The sequence below is a fragment of the Hyaena hyaena genome, unplaced genomic scaffold (assembly GCF_003009895.1).
Source record: "Hyaena hyaena isolate Hyena2069 unplaced genomic scaffold, ASM300989v1 scaffold_171, whole genome shotgun sequence".
Taxonomy (NCBI): Eukaryota; Metazoa; Chordata; class Mammalia; order Carnivora; family Hyaenidae; genus Hyaena; species Hyaena hyaena.
The window spans coordinates 792,783-811,848 of NW_024080803.1; positions in this window are offsets into that span (position 1 = coordinate 792,783).

Sequence of the window (19,066 nt, forward strand, 5' to 3'; positions counted from 1 at the left end):
AAACCCAGAGCCTAGGAATTTTTGGTGTTTTAGACCAACCTCTTGGGTATTGTGTCTTCCTGGGGGATCTGACACTCTGGAAAGCCATTCTTGCCACAGCAGATTGCTCTCTCTCCTGAGCTCTGACAGGAGGTGAGTGGGCAGCACTGTTCCTTTCCTCTGAATAGTTCAAGGTGCTTCCTAAAGTTTGCATGGCCCAGGGGTCATTAATCCCCAAGGACCTCCTCCACACATCCTCCTCGCTCTCAAGGTGGCCAAGGACTGTGACATGTTTGGTCAAAACCAGGAGCGGCTCATCCCTCCCATTCCTGCCCTCCCCCGGCTCCGCAGCCATGGTGGCCTGAAGGAGAGGATGACGCAGGCGAGGATAAAGGGACCAGCACTGCTGGGGACTTCCAGGGCTCACCAGAGGCTTGCTGAGGTAGCATAACAGGAAGGAGCGCTTCCTCCCCTTGGATGAAAGGGTCCCTGACACATAACCCATATTCGTACCTGAAAAACCTCACCCCTCCCACACAATGGCCAGACAACTCCCAAAAGCACTGCCCCTCGATCCCCCGGCTATGACATCACCTCAGTCGCCACCACGGTCTCCTGAAGGACTGACCTTACAAGGAGGAAAGCATGTATCCTGGTATTGACAAAGGGGCCCTGAGGCAGATATTGTGAGTTCTACGCAAAATGGTTCTTCCCTGACCGTGGCACTTAGTTTCTAGCGGTTGCTGTGATTACTGTAAGCGTTCTTCTGGTACAGGGCATGATCAGATAATGCTAATGCTACCTCTAATTTGTGAATAATGAATCAGAATTAGCAGGCTTCAGGGACTAGAAAGTATTCGTATTCTGATTTAGATCGAAGTAGACTTTAGATTGAATAGTTAAAGCAGCATGCTAAGCAGAACCCTTCATAACACGAATATATCCTCACTTTCTCTTTTCTAAGATTTCCCTTTCTGAAGCAATCATTGACAAGTGGCAAAGTCCTGCTTAGACCAACCTGTACACGTAGCACCATCCTGCCTTCAAACATGATGGTGGGCCGGCTGCAAGCAGGGCTTCTCAAGCTCAGCACTACTGACATTTGGGGCTGAATAATTCTTTGTCATGGGGGGGAGGGAAAAATCAGGCCTATTAAAAACTCTCTTCTCTACCATTTTCCTTCTATGCTCAGCTTCCCATACCTGAGACAGTTTCTTTCCTTGGTGGCCCAGCCTAACCAAATTGGAGCCCAGAGCACCAGGCAGGAGGACATGGATGATTGGATTAAGTACCTTTGGTTGATCTGTAGATAGAGAGGCTCCAACAGCCAGTGGCTGTGGCTTTGCCTTTCTTGTCTGGGAAAGTTAATGAATCTGTGCTCACTCCTTCACGAAATCTTAGATTGGGATCGAAGGTGTGAGATCTGTCAGTTTCACTAATGCCAGTGTCCCAAGGTTATAGTCTGCAGACAACTTCCAGATTCTTCGACTGTTTCCTATAGTGCAGGCTAAGGTTGGGGGTTATCTGTAGCAGCTGGTTTATTGAACCTGAGTTTGTACTGATAGATTTTATTTGTTTGTTTGTTTGTTTGTTTATTCATTTGTATTAGGGAGAGTGTATGTAAGGAAGTTTCAGGACTTCCCTGTTTGCTTTATGGTTCTGAAAGGTTGCCTTAGTCCCAGAGATGGAGAAACTGAGGCCCAGAGAGAAGTTATGCATGAAAGTGCTTGAGCAGTAACTTAGCAGTTCTCTTAAGCAACCTTCTGCTTTTGCCCAAGCAATTCTGAAATTCACAGTGAAAAGGATCCCACATGCTGATAATGCTTTTCAGATATGGCTGTTGGGGCTGGGGGTAAATGCGTTCTTTGTTTTGAAACCAGTGGAAACCATTTAAAATGCATTAAAACTAGCCAGTGTATGCAGTTGGGGGGTGGGGTCATTCGTTGAAAACACATACCCAGAGTTGGGTTTTGGTTTTCTAATTTCATACAATTTCCAGATACCCTGTCAAGGATAATTTAATATTATACCTGTAGTTTAAATACTTAAAAATGTATTTTGGTGTTAAAAATATAATAAAATAAATACAAAATGTACATGGCATTGTTTTTTAAGAGAAGTTATTAGGGATGCCTGGGTGGCTCAGTCGGTTAAGTGTCCGACTTCAGCTCAGGTCATGATCTCACAGTTCATGGGTTTGAGCCCTGCGTCGGGCTCTGTGCTGACAGCTAGCTCAGAACCTGGAGCCTGTTTCAGATTCTGTGTCTCCCTCTCTCTCTCACCCTCCCCTGCTCAAGCTGTCTCTCTCTCCCTTAGAAATAAATTAAAAAAAAAATTAAAAAAAAGAGAAGTTATTAATCTTGTTTAATTTGATTACAGTACTGTTAAAGAGAGTTAACGTAGGCTGGTATTTAAATCTCTTCTTCCAAGCCAATGATATATTTTGCCCTGAAATTGCTGTATCCTTTATTTGTTTTAACAAATCTCTACAATATCATCTTTAAGAAAAAGTTAGTGTAATTTATGCTGACCTCAGATGATAACCTCTGTGTGAGAAGCTGGAGGAGCCTTTCCCTGGAGATTTTTCCAGCCCTTTATGTGACCTGCAAGTCCAAGGCACTTGGCAAGTCCTAGGAAACAAAACTGAGAGACTGCTGGTCTGGACTTGTTGTGTGAATGTGTGTTTCTAAACATATTTCTGGTGGTCACGGCACTCTAAACTTTTACCTGATTCTACCTTTTTAGAAAAGTGAATGGTGTTTCTATGAAAACAGAAGCCATTTAAAACAGAAAAAAACCCAAAACAGGTGTTTCAAAATAGCCAGGAAAGAGAAATGTGATAATCACTCCTTGAACACAGAACAGCTTTTGAGCAATTCTTTTTTTCAATGCTACAGAGAATCACTGTCAAATACATTGAATCTTTCAATAGACCATTACAGTGAGAGGCCATGGTTAACTTCAGGTTACCAGTGTTAAAAATTCTGCAGAACCACAGACAGGACAGTCTAGGACTGGAGTCAGAAAAGAGCTCTGGTCTACTGACATCTATTTAGCCCCATAAATGTACTGCAAAGAATTAACAGTAAACTCATCTCTCCATTTCCAGAGTAAGTGAAAAAATTTCAACATTTGTTGGCTGTGTTTGTAAGAAAACATACAGAATTAGGAATGAATAGTTAATAATGCATCAACTAATATTAAAGGTTCATTTAACATTAGGATGAATCAATGATAACTTTACGGGATTGCTCACACAATAAATTTGTAAGAAATTCATCGAAATATTTCTACTGATCAGCACATAGCTTGGGTTAGAGTCTTCCTTTCTGAGGGCAAGAAACTTTATCTAGTCCTATTTTAAAGTTCCTTTTACCTCTCTTATTCTGAGATTTATGAAATTTTCCTTTAAAGTCACTATTACATCCCCTGGTTTTAAATTCTGTGATTAGACAGCTTGTGTTAATCTAGCTTATTCAATATGTGAAAAATATTCACCAATTGAATTGAGCAATGAAAAATCACCTGGCTTTCACCATTAATCATGTTTGAATCATATTCTCTGAAACAAAAATGTATTTTTAAAAACACCTTTGTGAGTAAATCTATCAGTCTTGGATTTTTTTTAATTTTTTATGTTTTTTTAAAAATTTATTTCTGAGAGAGAAAAAGAGAGAGAGAGACGTGTGAGCAGGGGAGGGTCAAAGAGACAGGGAGACACAGAATCTGAAACAGGCACCAGGCTCTGAGTTGGCTGTCAGCACAGAGCCCGATGCGGGGCTCGAACCTACGCAAGATCAACGCCCTGAGGCGAAGTCAGAAGCTTAACCGATTGAGCCACCCAGGCACCCCGGACTTTTATTTTATGTACTGAGAAGACAGATAATCTCACAGTTTAGCTCCTCCAAAAGATTCTAGGCTGATTCCAACTTTGGAGTCGGGTCCCCGGCTTCTCTGTCCAAGAGAGGTTAGGATTCGGGAAGCAAGGGGAAGACAGGAGAGGCAGGTGGGCAAAGGGAAGACAGGGAGGGGCCCCACTTACCGCCACCGCAGGACGCACTGCGGAATAAGGGGCAGGGCCACTCGCTGTGGAATCCACAAAGTAGCTCATCCTCAGGCCTTCAGCACCTGCGTGGGAGAAAGTCTTCACTGAGCACCAACGTGTCGGTTCGAATCTTACAATCGAATGTCTCCCAAGGAACCATAAAGTTCACCTCTTTATGCTACAGAGAAGGAAACTAAAATTCAGGAAGGTAAAGTAAATGGACCCTGGCACACAGAGAATGAGCAGGCCCCAGACAGAGCTGTCTCTTGACCACAAGGCAGCAGGGATAGCTTCCGTGAGCGGTAGACAAGAAACAGTAACATCATCTACAAAAATACCATTTTGTAGGTTTCTGGACAAGGATCAGGTCTTATGTGTCATTTTTATTAACAGCCCCAACCATATATCACTTTCCCTCCACCTCAAGCAGGTCTAGCACATAACAGGTGCTCAGCACACAGGTGTGGTGTGAAATAATTGATAAAGGAGTAAATAAAGAAAGGTCTGATGGGAAGGACAGAGAAGCCCTATCGAAGAGACACATCAACCAGGACCTCAAGATAAACAGAGGGAAGCCTTGAAAAAGCAACTGAACATTATTCATCTGGAAAAAAAAAAAAAGAGAGAGAAACACTATTAAATAATTATTGTCCAGAGCTGTTATCTACGTTGAAAATCTGGATGTCAAGAAGGCTTGAGGAATGTTCTGGCTGAAGGGATTTTCCAGCTGGCTCGTGGTCATCAGGAAAATCATTTATGTATCAAACATTTCTGTTGATCTAAATGCTTTCTAAAGTGCATTAGTTCACACACTTTAATAAACTCAACATTATATAATTTTAAAAAGTCTTTCTTGAATGATTTACAAGATTAAGTTCCTAGGCACGTCATTCGAAGGGCAAATTCCTATTGTTTAAGAAGTGACATTTTAGTTTTAACTCCACTGCTTTTTGATTTATCTTTGTCTTTTCCTTTACTCCTGCTAATATGTAAAGCCACTGGCACATTTCAAGAAAAAAAGAATACTATATGTCCTATGTTCAATGTGTGGTTTTGCTTCACTGTCTTCATTCAGGTGACAGTCAATGAGCAAATCTTCCTTCATATGAAATGTATATAGTTAAACAGACTCAGCAATAGAAAATTATACCCACCAAATGCTACAATCATAGAGCAGCTAATATCATATGGTTGAGATTAGTAAGCTAAAAACCTTCTAAAGACACAACTTACCCCGGAGCTTTGCTTATTTGCTTTTAACTAAAACTTTACTTTTCTTGCAATGCATTTTCTCCCAAAAAAAATGCAAACAAAATAATATTAATTAAAAAAAAATAAAGCAATTATGCGTAGCTAGGTTACATTAATCAAAATTTTGTTCTCTTGATTTTCGGGGTATTGGTCTCCATGTAGCCAAATGACCCCGGAAGAATGCCCAGTGGTAAAGCTGAAGAGCAGAAAAAGATCCAAGTGTGTTAGTCCAAGGACATTGTTAATATCTGTTATCAGTGGTCACCTATTCAGTGCTCGTTCCTCAAATAATGAGCAGACTGCACTAGGCACTGACCATGAAATAAGGTACATATAACATGGCTCAACACAGACTGGCCCTGACCATACATTCTGAAGATGGTCTCAATGATTTCAATGTTCCCTTCCTTACTTTTAACCTTGAAATCAGGTGCAAAGGTCACAATGAATTCTCATCAGTCTGTACATCCGCACTTCAAAGTCTATTCTTCCCCACTTTTGATCTACTCACAGATGAGATTCACAACCGAACAATATGGAGCACTTCATACTGAGAATGGATTAACCAAGATCAGATTACTTAGGGAAACGTTGGCCATCCCTCCGGCCCTGCAGGGCAACCTATACCTTTGGGAAATGTCCAGGTACGGGAACACTGTTTGTGTCAGCCATTCAGCCCTCCAGCATCCTTCAAAGAGGTCCCACGGATCCCCTGAGATATCACAGACCTCCACCATTCATTCAACAAGCACAAAGAAGATGTCCTTTGTTAGGAACTTGTTTATTCATTCAGTAAATAGCTACTATGTGCCCACTATGTGCTAGACACTGTTCCAGGCATTTGGGACCCACTGGTAAACAAAGACCCCTGATCTCACGTAACTTACATCCTCTGTGACTTAGAATAAAGCTGAGAAAAACAGTCTTTATTATCAGGCATTGGAGAAGACAGACTTACATATATCTATAATATAATGTGTAGAGTAGTTTACCAACACTATGGAAAAAAAAATAAGCAGTTCTGCTGGATGTGGGGCATGGGAAATCATGGAAGATTGCATAGTGCAAGGTGTGACCACATGGCCCAGTGAGTCACCCCTGTACTCCCACAAGCAGCAGAAAGACTTGTACTCTTCCAAATTCCCTTTTTATTTATGTATTTATAAGAAAAAGGATTTTTGAAGTGGCAGCCTTGTCCTGAAGCCCGGCTCAAGGGCATCAAGAGTTTTAGTCGGCCAGCCAGACAACACTCCTTGCCTAGCCTGGGGAAAAGGTTCAGTGGAAATATGTTTTCTCTTTCCAGTTGACAGAGTGAGGGAGGAAGCCTACGGCCCCACATATGGCGCATTCTGTGGGGGACTGTGTTCCTGCAGCTATGTTATATGAATGACACTTCCCTTGGGGAAAAGCCCTTCGCCCAGGGAGGAAGCCGAAAAGAGGGAGTTGCCAGGGCACTCGAGGGCCCTCATCTCAGGAAATAACTCTGGGACAGAAATGGATTACTGCTGTATTATTTTTTGGAGGAAGAAAAAAAGAACTCACCCTTTTTCCACTTGTAGATTGTGACACAGAACAGCTGCTCAGGACATAAACCCCTTCAGAAAAAGCAAGAGGAGTGTCTGAGTGATACTTTTTTTTTTTTTTTTTGACTTGTTGGCCAAAAAGAATTCCCTCCCACGTAACATTAAACATCAGCTGGACTAACTTTTTTTTTTTGTCTTGGCATTATAAACGTTTATTACCTAAATACAAAACAACTGTGTGATTTAAGATTTATTACCCAGCCTAGAAGCAGCCATGGGCCTATCAGAATGCAGAAACAACATGAACAGTTGATAACAGAGTTTTGAAGAGCTGAGTTCATTTTTCTTGAATGGGACCAACAATGCCGGAGCAGCAGATAAATGTGTCTGAAGTGGCTTTATCCTCAGGACCCTGCTCTGGCCCCCATGGGCGCGCTCCCAATCTCTCGGACCTCATAATCCCCACACACCACTGCGCCTCTGCTCCCCCAACATGGAATTCCTGCTGTTCCCATAAGCTCCTGGTGCCAGTTCTCGCTCCCCTGCCCCCACTTCTCCAGTGATCACCTCTGATAGAAATGCCCTCCTGCCCTCCTGCTCCCCAGCTATCAACCAGCTTCTCCTCCAGCTTTAAGGCTCATCTCAAGAAGTTCTGGCTGCCAGGAACCCTTCCTGCACCACCCTTCAGCCCGGCCAGGGGTGTTCCTCTTTCTCTGTATTGCGCACCATTACTGTGTGTAACACACTGTTTTATAAACATCTGTTTCTATTTGCCTCTCCCGCTAACCTCAGAGCTGTTTGAAGGTAGGCACAATGCCTTTTTCATTTTTGTGTCTCCAGAATTGAAGACAGACTAGGGGGCATCAGAGAATTCTTTTTTTTTTTTTTTTTTAATTAGTGAATGAAAGAATGAATTGGTCTCACAAGACCGAAAATGTAAAGCAGGTCAGATGTGCATTCGATTTTCAACTCAGAGAAACTGAATAAATTACAGATCTGGGTGAAGATCCACTTGGAATCATAAGGTTTGTTGCGTGACCCATTCCTAAGTGTTGGCCACTAATGTCCCTTCTCAAAGAAGCGCTTTCTGCCACCTCGTATGAAGAGCAGCACCCTGTCCCTGCTCTGACACTTAACTCCTTGTTTATTGCCTCACCGGCTCACCCCCCATTGGAATTTAAGCCTCCTCGGGGCAAGGATTTTGTCCACTCTTCACTCCATACCCCCAGCCCCTACACTAGTGCTGGTAGGAGACCAGCACACAGATACTTGCTGACTCTAGGAGTTACATTAGAAAGCTCGTACTAGCCCTTTAACTCACTTAAGCCTCTTTTTTACAGATAAGGAGAAAGACACAGGCAACCCTGTAAAGTGGTCAGGCTGAGATCTGACCCTAGGTCTTCAGCCACCCTCTCCTGGGCTACTCTTTCCTAACTATCCCAGATTTTCCAGAGAAAAATTCTCAATCTCTGCAGAAGACAAAAAAAAAAAAAAAAAAAAAAGATAACAATTTGGTTTATGTGGAATATCAGCCTGATAATGGATTTTGAACAGTTTTCTGTGGGACTCTGGGGAGAGCTCTGGTCTTCATGAAGCATGCTACTGACCGCTTCTGGAGCTTTCCACCTTCTGCAAGCCCAGTGACTAGACCAGACCTGCAGGCTGACACTGCCTTTCACCCAGATCCCTCTGGGGCAGGGGTGTAGGTGATGCCCAGAGTACAGAGAGGCTGGGGAGGGAGAGGGGTGCGCCAGTCCAGACCGCAGTCATAGAAAATCCCAAAGAGACAAAGCCTTTGTGAAGGCTGAAGCCGGTTCACATCAAATCTGCTCCTGCTTGGCTGTGTTTCTAGTGAAGCAATGTGACATCACTTAGTGTTTTTCATCTTGGGTTATGCGCTCTTCAAGGAGAGACTATGCCTTTCAGGGAAATAACCCAGTAAACTATACTTAAACACTTTTTTGCTTTGAAAATGATTGTTTCGGCAACAGAATACGTATTTAATGAAAAAAAATTACACTAAAAATACAGAAATGTCTAAGATGAATGCCAAAGCCACCCAAAATCCCACCATCTAGAGGTCATTATACTAAACCTCTGTTCAATGTTCCTCTGTGTATTTTTAATGTATCTTTACAAATATAGGTATAACATAGACACATGATCATAATTTTACCTTTGCGATATAATTCTCTGCATGCTAGTTTGCTCTCTGCTTCTTTCACTGACATCTGACATAATGCTATGAATATTCTTCTTTGTCAAGAAATATAACTACATTCCAAAGATTATGGTTGTCAAGTATTCTATTATACGGATGCCCTATTCTTTTCTTAACGAGCCCCTTATTACTGTATAATTAATTTGTCCCCAATTCCTGTCACTATAAAAGTTCCTAAAATGTTTTCTCTTCTCGGGGCGCCTGGGTGGCTTAGTTGGTTAAGCGTCCGACTTTCGCTTAGGTCATGATCTCGCGGTTCGTGGGTTCGAGCCCCGCGTCGGGCTCTGTGCTGACTGCCAGCTCAGAGCCTGGAGCCTGTTTCAGTCTGTGAGTCCCTCTCTCTCTGACCCTCCCCTGCTCACGCTGTCTCTCTCTCTCCCTCTCCTAGAAATAAATAAAACATTAAAAAAAATGTTTTCTCTTCTCATTAAATGTCTAAAAGTGGTATTGTTGGGACAAAGAATGCATACAAACTGCCTCCCATAACAGAGAAGCCAAAATTTTACAGCCACCAACAACGGCATTGTGTTTTCCATTTGACATTACTCCCTAGTCTCCCTGTTACCTTATAGGTCAAGAATCATGGCTACCATGTAACCTAGGTATAAAGATTGCAGGTGGGCAATTCAATGATGGAATAAAGCCATGACATGTGGATAATGTAGATAAGTTGCTATGCAAAATTTAAATAGATTTGTAATTAAGAATCTCCTAATATCAACAATTTAGGATACCCATTAATTTGTATTAAAAAGACACCCTTATGGTCTAGAATGCAGGAGAAAAAGAATTTGATCTCTAAAAGGATTATGCATTCAAAGAAAAACGATGGAAACTTTGCCAAACTAAAGACATTGTCATCTATGTTATCAAGGCAACACCATGAATCTCCAGTGAATAGAGTCTGAGTTTCCTCTTTCTGAATGTCATGAAAATCTGTTTTTAAAGACTCAAACTGAGTGTCACTTCGTTCAGGAAGCTTTCTTTGAACCTCCTAAGCAGTTAGATGGGCATTCTCGACCCTCCTCCATAGGACTCACCATAACAACGTGCCTACTTTCGTATTTGGTATTTGGTTCAGAGTAGTTCTTATTCAGATACTGTTTCTGTTCCTGAATCCTAAGCTGCTTAAGAGTAGGGACTGTCTTTTTATATGTCACATAGTAGACATGCAACGCATTTGTTGAGTGAATGAAAGAACCTGTCCATGAAATAGAATTAGAATGTGTAACAGTAAGTCTCAGGGCCTGAGTATATCCAAGAGAATGAAGAGAGTTCCACGACACCCCCCCCCCAAAAAAAAATCCTCACTTGTGGACTTGTGGTGACATGCGTTCATATGTAACCCTAAGCTTAAATTTCTTTAATGTTAACCACGAAGAGAATCATATTTTTCCCTAAACTAATGAATGCACCAGATTGGCAAGTTTATCTATTCTCCCACATCATTTTCTCTCTCTCATGTGTAATTCATCAGCATTTTTCAGATCATTTTAGTGGATTGCTCCTTTGATCTGGCAATGTAACAAAAGCTACCAAGTTCAATCCCCCCAAGAACTCCAATCTAAGCATATTCAGACAGTTTCCCAAGGAAACATTGTGGTTGCAATGAGGAGAAAAGAAAAATGGTTTGAAGGATTGGAGACAGTTTCTCTTCCTTGTTCCTAAATCTATAAGAAGTTCACTTTCCTCACTGGGTTTCTCGACATCACAGTAGTAAACATTTCTCCTTACTTTAAGTAGCCAGCCCTGACCCATAAAGGTAGTGGTCTGATTTATGTGCTGTTGGCTTCTGTGTTTTAAACTAAATATACCACCTTCACCAAATTCAGAAAGCAGCAACTTACAGTATAGCTAACACCACAATCTTGTTTCTCCCCCACTTCACTGATAATTAGTGCTCCAAGCCTTACTAGAGGCATGAACATGACTCACATCTATCTCCTATTTCTCTACACCACCCCTATTTCCTAACTAAGCATAACACTTTCAAGTTCTTTCTGTATGAATTGACATAGCTCAACCAATCTTTCTTGCAAGATTGTTATCATACTACTACAAGAATATAGTGTTTTGCCCTTCCTCAAGGAGTTAATTCATTAATATGTCCTGGAAAAGAGACAGAATAAAAGATGGTTTTAGTCTGCTATACCATAGCAATTAGGAAATAAGGAGTGCCTCGTAGACTATTTTATGTTTCCTCCTTGTGGTAACAAGTCCCTCCCAGTCACACTGCTGGAATGGCAATATGAACAGTGGGCAGAATGGAGTCACTTCTCATAGACATCAAGGGAATACATTAAAACCTGCCTGCTCTTAAATGAGAGGAATTTTATGACCGCAATGTCAATCCTAGTCTCTGAAACTTTGCAAAACCTAACACTCTACTTCTTTTGGTCAATCAGGCTTCAGGTGGGAACATTTTCCAGAAGGCTACAGGTAACATTCAATACACTGGTTTATAGTAAAAATGCCCACAGCCTTGTCTCCAAGTGCTATTCCTCAAATCTTATACTGTACCATGAAATTCAGCAAATGATCACTGAATAGATAAATTAAGATTTTTTTTTTTTACTAAGAAACTAGAAACAAAAAAAAGTAAGCTAGATAAAGACATTAAGGACTCTTCACTTCACAATGACAAATGTAGCAGAGGTCATGGTATATGTATGAGATTCTTGGCCAAGACAAATCTGAGGAAGGCCTACAAGACTAACCCAATGTCAACTCTAACCCAATGGATGCTGCCAAAGAAATCTTTAAAGAGCCTAGAATTTTAAAGAACTACTTTTCAACTTCTAGCATGTGGAGCATGTTGGATATAATCTAGAATTTAGATACAGTTCTGGCTCCTAAGCACTCAACAAAAGTGAGAGACCTCATACACAGAGGTAGATACTCAGAGAACAATGAAAGAGGACAGGACAGGTATTAATAATGTCCTTTTCCAATTGAACTAAAGGATGCCAGCTGCCTTAGATCTCTCAAATCCAACAAGTGACTTCTTGGACTATGTCTGATTGTGATTTTCATGGTGGAGTTTTGGTTGTTTTATTGCCCAAATTGTAAGGTTCAGATTTCTCAAAATAATCTTAACCGGCTTGCTGCCATTCTTATACGAAGAGGGATTTTGCAAAATCAGTCAGTTTTGGAGTTGCAAAAAAATTCATCAAATCTGCCATTTTTTATTTCAATAAACTAAGCTCAAAGAGGTGAAGTGTTCATCAGTGATAAAGAGCTCTAGAGTTACAGATGGTGGGTTAACCTGTAGCTCCTTACTAAGCAAAACAGCCATGGGCAAGTTTCTTAATGTCACAAAATCTTAGTTAACTCAACTATGAAATGGAGATAATAATACCAACCTTTTCAGGATTATTGAGAAGGGTTATATTATAAAAAATAAAAGTGCTCAGCAGAATGCTTTACACATGATAAAATGGTCAACAAATAATGGTTTTTATGTGTTGCAATTTTATCACAGTGACTGGCATTAGTAAGCATTCACTAATTAAGTCATAGTGGTTTTTATAAATTATTATTTTTACTGCCCAAGGCAGCTATTCACTCAGGTACCATAGCTGGAACCCAGATGGCCTAAATCCCTTGTCTCTTTTTCTAAAGGCCTTGCATTTAAATAATCAAAAAAGGATTCCTTACAGAAGCATTAGCTAAGAATTTCACTGAAGCAAAGAGCCACCATTTCTGTTGAATGGTAGTCTGTTTGTACCATTGTTATGCATAAAACCAAGAAGTAAGCATTTTTCTTGCAATGAGGACAAATTCACTGAAAGATTGCAGGGCACAAATCTTGAGTGAAACCAACATGTTTTTGACCCAAGTGTCAGTCTTTCGTGGAGTAACGCATTAGCAACTAGATATAAATATAAAGAAGTAGTAAGCTCCTATGGAAAATATTGCAAGAGTTTTGTTTGTTCGTTGTTTTTAATTTTGTTGTGTTTTAGCTTTTTTTTTTTTCCTAAGAGCCACAATTCCCCAACTGATTTGCATAGGAATCACCTGGGCATTGTGTTACAATGCTAAGCCTGAGTCAGCAGGTCTGAGGAACAGCCTGACAATCTGCATTTCTAACAAGATCCCACATGATGCTTGATGCAGCAGCTTGGAAGAACCCACTTTGAGTAGCATGGAAGCATCTGGACAAACTTGGTTAAATTCATGAGTAATTCTAACAAAGCAGGTGTTCAGGAGGCAGGGCCCAATGAGGAACAGGCAAGAAGACATTTGTGCCACAGACTGAGAAGTTTGATTTTTATCCTGGCTACAATACGAGCCTGGCCAGGGGAATGTGTAACTCAGTACTGTCCGTGCGTCTCAAGCCACATGCCACATAATGGCCACATATGACAAGGTTTCTTGCCTTTACTAAGAAGCTGTTGTTTTAGTTACTTAGCCTCTCATGTCAAAAAATGGGCATCGCTGTTCTCTCCCCATTGACAGGAATCCTTTTGGATTAAAGATCGCTGGGGGCACCACAAAGATGATTAAGTCATTTGCATTATATTTTTCACAATTTTCAAGGACTTACATCTGTCGAAAACTCTTCGATCTGTGCTCTGCAACTTTTGATGCATCTGAGATTATTTCAAAATGAAAACTTAAAAAAATTTGAAATCAAAAAAAGGCTAAAATTCTAGGGTTTTCGACTTTTCCCTGTCACTTGGAAATTTAGAGACTTTATTTCCCCCATTGAGAATATTTTCTTGACATCTTCACTAAAAGGTTGCTTCTAGTTAGTAGTACCCAAGCCTTCTCCTCTTGAGTTCTTGAGACAGCAGCGGCCCTTGGCCAGGTGGAATATCAAATCTATTCTTTTCTTTGGGAAACAAAATTGATCAGAAATATATTTCCCTCCCTGCGCTAGACACCAATTCTCACCATCTGAAGTCCCAAAACACTCATAAACTGAGTCACATAGCTTACATGTCTTTTATTTTCAACCCCTTTTCAGGTAAGATCTTGTATCCTAAAACAAATTATGTTTATTTGAGGAACAAAACTTTCATTACTGTTCCTTCTGCATCTGTTGTACACCCAACACAAGGCTGGACCACAGCATAGAAATTCAATCAATATTTGTCACGAGACTGAAGGAGAGATTTGCTGATCTGGTAAACTAGACCTTGTAGCTTTTCTCCAGAGTCAGTATTCCTCTCTAACAAGGAATAGATGATCCACAGATCCTCCTTTGGAAAAGAGGCCTAATCCACAGCATTCTCCGACATATGACCAAATCATCGGTCGAAGCAGAAAAATCCAGCTTAAACTCGTGTAAGTACCTCAGAGCTACTAAGGTTACTGTGAGATACAGTGCCAGCCCCAAGATTTGAACTCACATCCCCTTGGTTCCAATCAGGTCCCTCTTCTACATTGGTCATATTACCAAGCCTCAGTGTCTTCATCTGTTAAATGGGAATAACACAAGCACCCACCTCAAATACTTCAATGTAGATTAAATGAAGTAGTCTGTGCAAAGCACTCAGCTAGGGCCCTGGAGCATATCAAGGGCTCAATAAATATTAAGCATTATTATCCTTCCTCTGGTGAAGTGGAGGAAACCTGGTGAGATACCCAGAGATACTGAGATTAAAAGGGTGAGTTCCCGGGGGCGCCTGGGTGGTTCTGTCAGTTAAGCATCTGACTCTTGGTTTCGCCTCAGGTCATGATCTCACCATTTCTGAGTCTGAGTCTAGAAACAAGGCTTTGTGCTGACTGCAAGGAGCCTGATTGGGATTCTCATTCTCTCTCTCTCTCTCTCTCTCTCCCCCCTTCTCTCTCTGCCCCTCCCCCACTTGTGTGCATGCTGTCTCTCTCTCTCTCAAAATAAAGAAATAAATAAACTTTAAAAATAAATAAAGAAATGGTTCAATTCCCTAAAGCTCCATTTTCAGCAGAGCAGGGACAATGGAGACCAAAGGCATAAAATGAGTTGTTTTCATATCTAAGTTTCCCCAGGATTGAAAACTTACCAATTTTGCCTCACAGGCCACTGAACTGCTGCATACCACATTTAGTTTGCTCAAATACTAAATACTTTTACATTTCCATATAGAAAGAAATGGGTGGGGGGAAGGGAGGGCAATATACATCCTTCTAGGATATAACCCTTCCTTCTGCTGCTTGATACAGAAATAGGAATTTTAAATGGGTAATTTGAAAAGGAGAGTTGCCGTGGAGAACAGATCTCTTCATCAATAAATAAAATCAGGAGGTAGGGCAGGATTTGAATTATCGGTGAGAAATTCGGTTGTACCCTGAGGCTGTGTGTGTAATCAGAGAGAAGTCTCAGTGCCAATTATTTGTTTCCCTAACATTTGTTTGTCGGTCTCCCACCTCACCCTCCCCTGGTGACCTGTACCCACACACCCAATTTATTAGACCGTCCCTCAGCATGATTGGCACTTTTATTCTTCGCGCTATTTACTTCCAGTCTCCCATCTTTGTGGAATAGGTGGGACACGACTCATTATTCAGATTTTAGGACGAAGAAAATAAGGCACAGTCGGGTGAAATACCTCTTCCCAGTTACCAAGCCAATCTCTCCCAGGACCCAAACTTTTTTGACTCCAAATCCAACGCTGCTTCCGGTTCTGACCCTACTCGCCTTTGAACTTCATTACAATCTGAGGCAGGCAGTTGGCCCGAGTCCACGCTCTCAACCAGTTTTCCAAGGTCACAGATTACCAGATGTTGAAGGAGGACACCTTTTACCCACCTTCCTCCAGGCTCTGCTCCTTCTCCCAACTAGCACGTTGGTGTAAACAGCCTGAAAGGCAAAGATGCCTTGTCTATAATCGGACTCTGCTTCCCTCGTATCCTCCTCCTCATCAGCAGCGAGACCGGACGGAAGAGGAAGAGGCTGCGCGGCTGCCTTGACTGTTTGTTTTCTCACTACGGAGTTGGCAAGGATGGAAGTTGTTGACTTACAATTAGAAGCAGCATGCTTCTTCAAATATTAATATTAATAACTACAATATGAAACACATGAAAAGGGCTTTTCATCTTCAAAGCACTTTGCAGACATTAACTCATTAGCTCTCCCTTCCCTCCATTCAGGAACAGCAGGTAAGTAAGAATCTCGACAGCAACAGCGGCCACCCAGCAGCCCTCCGTGCGTGCACAGCCCCCGCCTGCAGGGGCGAAAGGTTTCCTTTAATAGATAAAAAAAAGAGAGGATGCCATCCACAGGCACAACTGATAAAAGAGGCAAAATGTCAGTCATTTTACAAATCAAATGGAACAGCCAGAATTATCATTTCAGAATCTGTAGGTCTCAGTAGCGCAGCAAGAGTATGGAGTCAGGAAAACATGGTAAAAAATGAAAAATAAACTTCCCCAAAAGGCAATAAGGAGACCCTGCAAGTGAATGCCCAGTCTTTCCAACAGTTCATCCACGTAAAACGTGACTTTAAAAGCAGGTAACAAGGACGTTTGAACAGCAGGGCATTGCCGGATAAAATCACTGAGTGGAGGGGAATGGCCATCCACACCCCCTCCTTTTCCATAGCGGTGCTGCTGGCGTTCTGCTCTGTGGTGGCCAGAAGAAATAGCCCCCTAACTTTGAGACTCTCCCTGTCTCGGCTACAGCCCCCCAAAACAGGTAGAATATTGAAGAACTCATTGAAGAACTCGAGGTCACAAAACAGGGAAACACACTAAAAAACAAAAACAAAAAACAAACAAAAACCTGGCTAGTTCGCCTTGCAAGATTCCTTTAGCAATTTCCTCTCCACAAAAGTTCATTAAGCTGCTAGGCAAAAAAGAAAAAAAAGAAAAAAGGAAAAAGGTAAAGCAATAGGCTTGCTAAGCGTGAGAGGGAGAAAAAAGGAATTTCAGTTTAACTACAGCTTTATTTCTTTGGAACCGTTCCAATATGCAAAGAAAATTCAGAGTTTCTGACAAGTAATCTGCGAGTCATTAAAACGTGTGTGATTTTGCTTTTACAAAGCAGGGAAAAGAGTGAAACATTCTGATCTCAGCCTGTTTTAATAAGGTTAGCAAGTATTTTTTGAAAAATTATGAATGGAAAATATAGAAAATGTGAAGAGGAAAAGAAAACCCGCTTGTGTCCTGAAAGACCCCATCAATTTACTGTTTAATTCCACAGAATGAGACAAACCAAAAAAAAAAAGGGGGGGAGGGGGAGGGAGGGAATAGCAGAGTTTTAGGCAGAAACTCACACTTCACTTACTACTTTGCCGGCGAGACAGGGTGAAGAAAAGGTCCTGAGTGAGCTTCCCTCAATGTCTGTGGTCTCTTTCCAACTACCTGCGGGAATCCTCCGCTCGGTGGCTATAGAGGATGCAAAGACCATAATGCTTCTAATAGAGCTGCCTCCTTAAATTGGGGGGTGTGGTCAAGGCAGGGAAGGCTGGAAGAAAGGCTGTGTTCTGCTAGCCCCTGACACCGCGGAGGGAGCCCCTGGGACAGACTCTTCGGTCTAGGTAGAAAAGCAAATATTGTTACTGGCTGGGGTAACACTAGATCACACCTTATTTTCTATCCTTCAAATCGTCCTTCAATTAAATATAACTCAGCCACGGAGAGTACTGGAGAGGGAGATGAGCCAAACTAGCTCAGTGGGATAACTTGCCCGGTCCTCTGCAGATGCATTAGATTTACTTTCTACTGAATATGTGAATATTCATGGATTCACATTTCTTGACTTTCTCAATGGAGCCACATTTAAGCTAGGGAAGGGGTCTGGGGAGGCCGAGCTTGCTGTAGAATCAGATCCTGAAGACAGTCAGAAAGTAGGATATCTACCAAACAGTTACCTGCTTAGGCTTTTTGTTTATCTCTGTTAACCTGATGTAAAATGTGACATTTCCTAAGGAGAAGAAAATAGCTATATGGACGGGAGCTGACCAAATAGAGCATCTGGAGTTCTTAAAAGTAAAGTTAAAATACCCTATTCATATAAGCCTGGTCTTGGGTGATTTGTAAAATAGATAAGTTTCAGGGCACCTGAGTGGCTCCGTCAATTAAGCATCCAATTCTTGATTTCCACTCAGGTCATGATTTCCTCATTTGTGAGTTTGAGCCTGGCATTGGGCTCTGTACTGACAGTACAGAGCCTGCTTGGGATTCTCTCCCTCTGTCTCTCTGTCTCTCTGTCTCTCTGTCTCTCTGTCTCTCTCTCTATTCCTCCCCCATTTGTGCTCTCTCTCTCTCAAAATAAATAAATAAACTTGAAAATTTTTTTAAAAAAATAGATTAGTTTTCATGACCCTGATTTACAGTTCTCATGCAGCATTTAAAGGACAGAAATGTTCATATATTTCTCATTTAAAGAAAATGTGAGCAATGCCAAAAGTCATGCATTTGCTTTAAGTGAAAATATACAGCATCTTATATTTACATACTCAGAACCATGATAAGTATGTTACATTCATGTAATATCATTTCTATGAATATGGGTATTTTGTTAGAGATTTTTTTTGAAAGTCAGTATTTGCCTGTTTGATTTAATACTTTTTTTGAGAGAGAGAAAGACAGAGAGTGAATATGAGCAGGAGAGGGGCAGAGGGAAAGAAAGAGAGAGAATCCGAAATAGGATCCACATCCAGTGCCCAGCGAGGAGCCCTACTTGGGGCCTGATCTCACCACCTTGAGATCATGACCTGAGCCGAAATCAAGAGTTGGTTGCTTAGCTGACTGAGTCGGTTTAATTTAACACTTTTATCCTAAAAGATTCCATTGTCTTTGAGGAATAGCTGGGAGTTAAAATTTGTCATGGTTGGTTCCTTTCCTTTTTTAATGAAGACACAAATGCTCAACTTGGAAAGTCTATGAAATTCTAATAAATGTCACTCAGAGCAACACCATCATTATCCTTCACTGTATAAAGCTTGCAATGCAGTTAAGATGGTTTTGGAATTAGAACAAGATTTTACTGCTCACCTTTGGCCTGTGCACACTAATATGGCTTAGTAGAAAGGAAGAGATAGTGCTACAGATGCAGTTTTTGTTTAGTAAAGGTCTGTGCCAGGCACTGTGCTAGACACTAGAGAAATAACAAGTTCACAC